The sequence below is a fragment of the Scardinius erythrophthalmus genome, assembly GCF_964197995.2.
Source record: "Scardinius erythrophthalmus genome assembly, chromosome: 2".
Taxonomy (NCBI): Eukaryota; Metazoa; Chordata; class Actinopteri; order Cypriniformes; family Leuciscidae; genus Scardinius; species Scardinius erythrophthalmus.
The window spans coordinates 33,836,210-33,845,711 of NC_138222.1; positions in this window are offsets into that span (position 1 = coordinate 33,836,210).

Sequence of the window (9,502 nt, forward strand, 5' to 3'; positions counted from 1 at the left end):
ATGTGCATCTGTTTACTCCTTCCACCCAGACACTGCATAAATATTATGCACCTGAAAATCCACTCTGCAGCCCGAGATCAAATGATTCCGAACGTCTCATTCTTTCTCCTCTGAAAACAAAGCTTGGCGACGCGTTTGCCTAAAGACACGTTTTGAGATTGGGCGCTGGACTAACTTGATAAATGTTTAATTCCTTTGTCCCATGAGAAATTCATGGGCAATTCTGTAATCAAATAGAGTAGAGTAATGTGACAGAAACAAGGGGCATCTGTGCTCAGGAAAGTCCATTTTCCTGGTTGGTATGGAGATTCTCTACTCCACTCTTCTCCCACTTTGGCAGCTTGTGTCAGAGAAGGGAAGCCTGTTTGGCTGAAAATGAAAGGGCCCTTGATATTTGTGCTGGGAGATGGATTTCTTTGCGGCTGCTGACGATTCTGAATGCAAAAGCGCAGCATTTTCCAATCATCTTGCCGAGGCCATTCAGCATCTGATCAGCGGGTGCCCAGGGCATAGGGTTCAAGCAATCCCCCATACCTGACAATCACATGACCAGCTGGCACACCAACCCTCACACACCACCTCTGACCAGCTTCAGATGAAAGACAGCAGCTGCCAGCGTGGAGAAAGGACAATAGCAAAAACTGTTTCTTCCAAGAGGGTGAATGTTTGTGTTATGCATTTTGTAATACATAAAAGGAAATAGGTTTTTAAAGCTTTATAATACACACCCATAAATTCACTTAATTCAATTAAATTCATAACTCCATGATGTAATAACTTGCAACTACTATAAACATAACCAGCTTTATCATATACCCAGTACACTCAAATAAAGTGATACTACTGTAGCTATACATCAAAACTCAACAGATGAATTGTTTATCGTCACCATATGTAAATTTTCCTATCGCCCAGCTCTAAACTGCTAAATGTTAACGATTAGGTATTAAGGTGTTAAGGTAAACATTAACACAATTCATTTCTGCAAAGCTGCTTTGAAAATGTGTACAATGAAAAGCACTACAGCTAAATAAAAAATCGACTTGGAAAAAGATTAATTAATCTATATAATAAATACAGTATATACTGATGAGAAGCTATACATTCTTACCAGATAACATAGATTTGCACCCCATTTGCTATCCAAACATGCATCATTGAAGATCTTTTTGACTCTTTGAACAAAATGACTCTTTTCAAAACTCTAGAAAAAAAAATGGTGCATTTTGTATGACACAGTAACTAAATGAAATATATGTAGATTCATTCCTAGAAAACAACACAATGGTTTTCATGTGTGTAAGAATTGAGAAATTAGGAAATGCCGGACAGTCTGGTTGAAGAGCACCCAGACCCTGAGAGGACAAAGGACCTCTCTGGAAATTACCATTTGTGAGGCAAAGTCTCACCTCCGAAACATCCTAATCTACATCTCTCCCCGTCTCTCATGCTGAGACCACATGTAAAACACAAGAAAATGTATAGTTTAATGTGAATGATTATCTCAGAGTATTTTTCATGTTTGGTATCATTTAAAATGTCACAGTGTGACTGGTACAAATGTCTCATTTCCAAATAAGTAAAACACAAGGTAATAAGGTTTTTAAGAGTTTAAAGATAACTGGCATACAATGGAAGGTGATCTCCTGACAAATGGTCACAGACCCCCAAAAGGTGTAACCTATGAATGCAAATTTCTTTTGTTAGTACAGGTTTCCAAGCGAAAAAGGTCCTGACTATATAATGAAATGTAGCAAAGGGTTCGGGGCCTTTCTGTATTTCAGATTAGCCCATGTATTTCTTAATGTTGGGTTGCATCTTTTATCTTTATTCCAGAGCATTTGATGTTTTGTATCGATTATCTTTGAATTGATTATGAAATTGGCATGATACATTTACCTGACATAATAAATTGTTACATTTGATTATTCTAACTGACTTTGACATTATTGTCATTAAAGAGTTAAAAGGAATAGTCAAACATTCGCTCACAATTAATGATCCACAGATATCATTAAAACCTTATTATTTATGGAGTCAGATGAAATAACGAGAGAATACATATTCACATGTATTGCATTTAAGCAAAAAATACTTTGCCTCGAGAAAAGGACAGTAACACGTTAAGACCTTCCGAGCTGGTCGGATGCCGATCTAGCGCGAGCTTACATGTGGTACAGTACTATTATGGACAGCCTATAATTAAGGAAAAAACTTTTTATTATATACATCATGAGACATATTATCAACAACAACAACAAAACACAGATCATGGGTTCAGTTGCCAGAAAACACACATATACACGCAGAAAGCTGAATTCCAAAATACTGCCTGTTGAACAAAACATCAAAATGGCAATTGGACTATTTGGACAATATCTCATTAAATACCTAATGATATTAATCACTGCAGTAGTTTGTTTCTGAATTCTTAAAATAATTACATGCCATTTTATACTGCTGTCCTAATCATAAATGATTACAAATAAATATAATTAGAGTGTAAATTAAAGTATTGGCCATATATACTTGGTAGTAAAGCATGGGCTCTGGCATATCTTGTGTATTTTGCTCATAAATTTCTGATTATAATATCCATTGGTGCTCTGTGCCCTTGATGTGATTTACTCCTGCTTTAATAAGTTGTAATTTATTAGCACCATGTTGGCCTATTTGAGACATATTATGCACTGATGTTTAGCCAATTACAGTGCCACACTGAGAAACTGGTAACAAATTGGACAATACGGGCCTAATTAAGGCTTATTGGTTGTTGTGCTGAGGTGGCATTTCGCAATTGTCTGATTTACAGCAGAGCTTTGGCCGGTGGTCATTGTCAGACAAATGCGTTATGGAATGGCACTTTAAAAACCCTGCACTGTATCTTAAACAGACACTAACATAAAACATCATGCTCACTGGCCCGAAGATTATTCTAACAAGCCACTTATTTGAACCGTACAACCATTTTGGGACTTTCTTCTCAATCCTTTTGGATTTTTCTTCTTTTTTTTTTTTTTTTTTTGGAAAGAGAGATATTACAATGTTAATTTCTGGTATTGAACTATTGTTATGTATGAGTGTTATATTTACTTTGCAAGTTGTTAGAGAGGATATATATTTTGTGTGTAGTTTTTCCTTGTGTGTTCCTCTCTCTCTCTTGCCTCCACTATCCAGCTGTGATTACTCACAGGTGGAGCTGTTAAGGAGGAATGACCTGATTGGTGACGAGAGTGATTGCCGCTGTACTTAAGCCAAAAGCCACTAAAAGGCAAGCCTGCAAAAAAAAAAAAAAAAAAAAAAAACCGTAACGGCGAATGCTAATGCTGCGGCTGTAGCGGTACGCAGAGATGAAGACCAGAGGCTGTTTTTGTTTAATGGATGTCAATAGAGAAGAGGCTTCACTACTCTGAATGAACCGCTTGTGTGAGCTACAAAACTAACACTGTATGATTATGATTCAGGCATAATTATACATTTTTTTTTTAAAAATAAATAAAAATTATGCACAATTTATTCCTATGTACTTTAGTATAACTATATGTATTTGTGGCACACTATAAATTGGTATACTTACCCCTGGTTTCACAGACAGGGCTTAAGACTAGTCCTAGACTAAAATGTAAGTCTGAGCTGTTTCCACTGAAATAAACTTGCACTGACTGATCTTAAAAATATATCAGTGCCTTTTTAGTTTTAAGATGCACATCGGTAATGTTTTTTTTTCTAAGCATGTTTATAAAAATTACTTAAATGTCCTAATCGATCTATGGTCTAATCCTGGCTTAGTCTAAGCCCTGTCTGTGAAACCGGGCCTTAAAGTCTGTTAAATTGGAACAACTAATTTTGTATTTAATGCATTTTAGTTGTCCAAAAGCAGTGCTGAAGTTCAACTAAGTTGTATTAAATATAATTGTTTGTGCTAAAGTGGAACTATTCCAAGTATACTTACAGTTAAGTACACTTTTTAAATATCCACTCTTTTATTTAAGTTTTGACATGATGAATTCACTCAGCATAAACTTTCAAATGTAGTTTGGTGACATTACAATTGCATTATGTTAGACACTAAGAGTGTTGAACATACATTAAAGGAATAGTTAACTTTAAAATGAAAATTCTGTCATCATATACTCACCCTCATGTTGTTTCAAACCTGTATGAATTTCTTTCTTCTGCTGAACACAAAGGAAGATATTTAGAAGAATGTCAGTAACCAGACAGTTTCTGGGTCCCATCGACTTCCATAGTATATTTTTTTCCTACTATGGAAGTCAATGGGACCCAGAAACTGCCTGGTTACTGACATTCTTCGAAATATCTTCCTTTCTGTTCAGCAGAAGAAAGAAATTCATATAGGTTTGAAACAACATGAGGGTGAGTATATGATGACAGAATTTTCATTTTAAAGTGAACTATTCCTTTAATATTATGCACATAACAAACTGAGGTCATACTTTTAGTGCTTTTAAAACACAATCAAGTAAACTTGAAGTGTGCTAATGGCATCATTGTTGTGTGCTTTAAATACAATAAAGTAATCTTTATAAAAAATAGCACAGCTTTTTCTGACATTTCAAAGACACTCTCCAGTATACCAGTAACTCACTTATCTGGAGAAACATCAGTGAGACAATGGGAACAGATAAACATTGAATGTAGGAAACACTAAGGACTGGATTCGAACCCGGCTCGCTGCCACACAAGCGCAACTCGAAGATGACGCTCATGATCATTTGATGGGAAAGTGTGAAAGGTAAGCCATTAATTTTGCGGCATTGGTAAGGCACTTTTACATTTTCTCATTGGTTTCTCACAATTCGGACATCCAGGAAATGCACACTTTAGAACCATTTTAAACACTAAATCGAGACCTTCTCAGTTCTCACGCATGCGTCATGAATAATTACTGACAGAATTTTCATTTTAGGGTGAACTAACCCTTTAAGTGCATTAAGAACTTAGCAATCATCAGTTTGGTATACCGAAATTGTACCGAAACCGTACAATTGCAGGGTATTTATATTAAGTACATAAATATGTAAATGTATTTGTAGTATACTTAGCATAAAATAAATGTATATCAAATACATTTTAGTATATTCATGTTTCTCTAGGGCAGCGGTTTGAGTAGAGGTTTAATCTATTTGTTACAACCATATAGTTATTTATCAACGCAATTCTGACTAAACAGGCCTGTATTATCTCTTATAGAAGAATTTACAAAGTTGAAATCTTTTGTATTGTAATGTTATTGCTGTAAGATGGAAGTTGAACTTTTTGTGTGTTGATCTCTCTTAAGGGATGAGCTAATTTCATTCTCCTAGCTGCTCAGCCGAGGTTTGCAAATAGTGCTGTAATTTTCAACTCAGAAGAACACCTGCACCTTTTGGGATTAGGGGAAAAGGTGGATGTCTGTTTAGAATCCCAGCACTGGGTACTTTAGAATAGGAGACAGCTGCTAAAAACAGCTTCATGTAAAACAGAAGAATCAAGATACTGGGATTGTTTAAACAAACCATTAGAATATGTATCTGCACATGAACAAATTTTTTTCTTTTCTTTTTTATGAAACAGGAAGAACATAACATATTTTTCAAGGTTAAAATGTAGGCTATGCCAAAAAAAAAAAGAGCTCCGACTCCAAAGGTGTTTACTAGAGGAGATGTCTGAATACTCATTGTTTTCTTTGTCATTAACTAAGGTTGATTCATAGTGATCCTGAAAACGGCCACAATGGCCCAGCAGCAGCAGCAGGTGATCGTATCCCAGCAGTGCCATATGTTTTTCCTGGCCCATGTTTTGCCTCCTCCAGTCTCACAGAAGGCACATACACAAACAAACCACATTATGGTCAAGGGCCCTGAGGTGTAGGATCAGAAGAGCAGCGCACACACACATCCACACCCGCTAGCTCATAATGAAAATGCCCCTTACAGACACAGCTGAACACTGTCACTAAGTCTTTACTTTAATGGAGCACTGATAAATGTGGAATGTTTGTCAGTATATTAATATGAACTTCTTGTTTAAGTTCGAAGCTTTTTAGTACATTAAAACCCACAACTGCCGGCCTGTTTAACTGACGGCATAAAATTCCGAACAATGGCTTTAGCTGTGTGACTCACTGTCTGTTAAGATCACTCTGGTCTAATCTCAAGAGAATCATCAATATTCCTGGTGTAAACACTACAAACTTGGCTTTCTAAATCTATGTAAATCCGAGGGATTACTTGCAGACAACAGTACACACATAATGACAGTGTGAAGGCTCTGAAAAATCAAGCTAGCTTGTTTAAGGGCATGAGGAGACAGGAGGCTCAGAAAGAAGGAAACCATCAATAAACTTGTCCTGAAGTCTTTACTGAGGTTATATTAGTGCAATCTATCAATAATGTAGTGGGAAATCCATAATATACAGTGGAATTTCACCCCTGTGTGCTGTTCTTTTTATGAAGTGCAATCTCTCCTGCACAGCTCTGTTCTGTGGGTGCCATTTTTCAAGCACTCTGATGTGGAATGGTGTTGTCAAAAAATATAAAAACTCTGTATCGTCTGCAGTTTTTATGCCGTATATCCATCAACAGAGCCTGCCACTCAGTTTGAAACCAAGACGATTGACTATGTGACTCCAAGTCAAACTGGGCGAATGAAATGCTGTTTAATGAATTATTCATTTTTTTTCTCTTATTTTGGACAAAGGGCTGTAATTGGACCAAGCTTCTGAATTTTAGATCCTTTTTTTGAGGAGGGGCTGGTAAGGGGGGTTGTCACAATAATTGCTTTGCAATTATTTTAGTCGAACATGCAAATGTGCTCGAAACTGAAACTGAATATGGATGCAGAGAAATGTGCCTACAATAAAAATAGCTGACCTTTACGGAAGTGCATTAATACGAGAAGATGCATTTGACCAAAATGATGTTACTTTCCAGATGAAATATGTCTGCAGAGCACGATTACTGCTCATAATGCACCTGACAGAACCCATACAGCAGGGTTTCTTTTATCTCACTGCACACGATGAAGATGCATCATCATAAGATTCTGATGGCGACACAAATTTCATACTATGCTGCTCATAATAACCGTGAATCATTAGATGGCCTCAAACTACTAGTGAGGTATGACATGTCAGACGAAGATGAGAGTGACAGCATGTTCAGCACCTCTAAATGTTGCTGCATAGAAGCTCAGCAAATCCCCATCCCTCCCATCTCGCCTGCTTCAAAGTTCTTTCAAATGTGCTTCTCATCTTTGGAGAGACGTGCTCCTTTTGAACCGGCAGCAAGACAAAAAGAGCTTTCTGAAGGAATAATGGCTGTTTATATGGAGTGCGTCGTGAGGAGCTGTCAGGCGGTGCCTTTAAGTTGATTTGCTAGAGTGTCAGAGAAGCGGGACTTTGGGAGGTGAATCATGGATTGTCAGAAATCAATTCTCAGGGCCACTCTCCTGAGAAACTCAGAGCCATCAGGCATGAGAAAATAAATAAACCCAATCCTAAGAACACATACTTTGCAATATAATGGGGTATGCATATGCAATAGTATAATTTAGCCGCAAAGAGTGGCGTTTGGTCAACAGGAAATTCAATCTCTGTTTTTTATTTCCACAAATCCTTTATTATTTTCCCTCCTTCTTAGTTTTCTTTTTTATTTATTCTGTTCTTGCTGCAAGATAATAAGATGTATTGAACTCAGAAGTAACTCAGGAGCTGCTCGTTGTAATGTCCTCAGGAAAACTCCAGGCACGTTAGGTATTTGTCATTCAATAGTGACGGGCCAATTTCCGTTTTCATCTCCTCTGCTTTGCATTTCCACTAAGGCTCATTAGGACTCCCGTATTACTGTTCACTGGGGCAGGTAAAATTGTTTGTCTCTAAATGGCAGGTAACATTGTTCCGATGCTATTCATAGCTGTGGCTACTAAACACATATGCAATATGATCATGATGTGCAAGAGAGCAACAGTGCTCCTCGGGGACTGTTTCATTGTTCCCTTCTGTTTTTGCAAGTGTATTGCTTGATGCATGTGAGCAAGATTTAATCAGCACTTGTTTCAATATGGATGTTTGTCATAAAGATGTACCTGTTTTCTTTGTCTTTTCAGGGGCTGCATCAATAGGCTGTATTACTTACCATGCATTCATATTTGTTAAAACAATTGGCGAAATACAGCGCTGTATTTGTTTAGTCCCCTGGTACATTTCTGCTGTAACTTTTATTGTCACTGTTTTAATCTATGATATAAATCCTTAATGGCATTCCATCTGATCGGCTACCATCAAATTTCTCTCTCCATGGAAGTATGAGCCAGCCCTGATGCAGTCTTATCATCTCAGATCGGATTCTGATGTGTTTACGTCTCGTCTCGTTGATTCAAAATTGAGTTATGGCCCACCTCTGCTTTGTCCAAACATTTTCAAGAAATGGAGCTCTCAAGCAAATGTAAACAGCATAGCTGCTTCAATGCTCCCTCTGTTTGTTGCTGTTGTTGTTGTGAAGAAGAGCGCTGAAAATGAACCCAGCTGTGCTGATCTATAGGATGAGAAGTCCACAGTATGAGTTTACTGCCAGTGGATTGGGAAGTTTTCAGAATCAGAAAACAAATGACTTGACGACTAGTCACTACAAATCTAAAACTAGTACTTTGCAAACGACCAATAGTTCTCCCCAATTGCCCTTAAATGTCCCAGTGGTCTCACAGATTGCTGACACAAGCTGATAGTGAAGAGGCCATAGTAAGGTTTCTTCTGGAAAGGACCATGGACAGCTCCATACCAGATATCATGGACAGTTACACAGAAACAGCTGTTTTACTGAATGCTAGAGCAGGCGTTCCTAGGTGTTTTCATGCTAGCACAGAACTGAACTAGGTAAATATAAGAAGAATGATTTTGTTTAGTTAACTTTTTCCTTATCATATTATTATATTGTAAAGGCTATGTATGTTTGATTTTGTGAGAGGTGCACCATATATATCAGAAATATGAAAAGACAAGTTTGGTCAAATTCTATTTTTATATTTATGACATGGCATGACCATAGATGATCGTTTCAAATAGGCTATGGGGTTAGAAAGAAAGAGTGCATTATTAAACGTTCACTTTCAACTCTGTCTTTTGTCTTAATAATAATGTTTGGTAACTGTTTAGAATACTGTTCCGTCATTAATGAATAACAATACACTGGAACAAATGAGTAAAGCATTATTAACATTCTAGTAACAACTATTAACTAACAACAAACTCAACAAATCAGTAATGGCGCTCAGTTGAATGTCGTACTTCACTATTAGCTAATCAATAACCACTTTTTTTCATACCTCCCAGAAGACTACTAAGAACTACTAATGTAGTAGTAATGACTTAAGTATTACCAAATCCTTCAGAAGGAATTACTAATTATTTGTATTGGTATTCAAAAGTGAAAAGCATGATAACTCCCTAAAATTGACTGAAGTAATAAAAATGTTTAAGGTTTTTGCAAGGTTTTGTATAGTA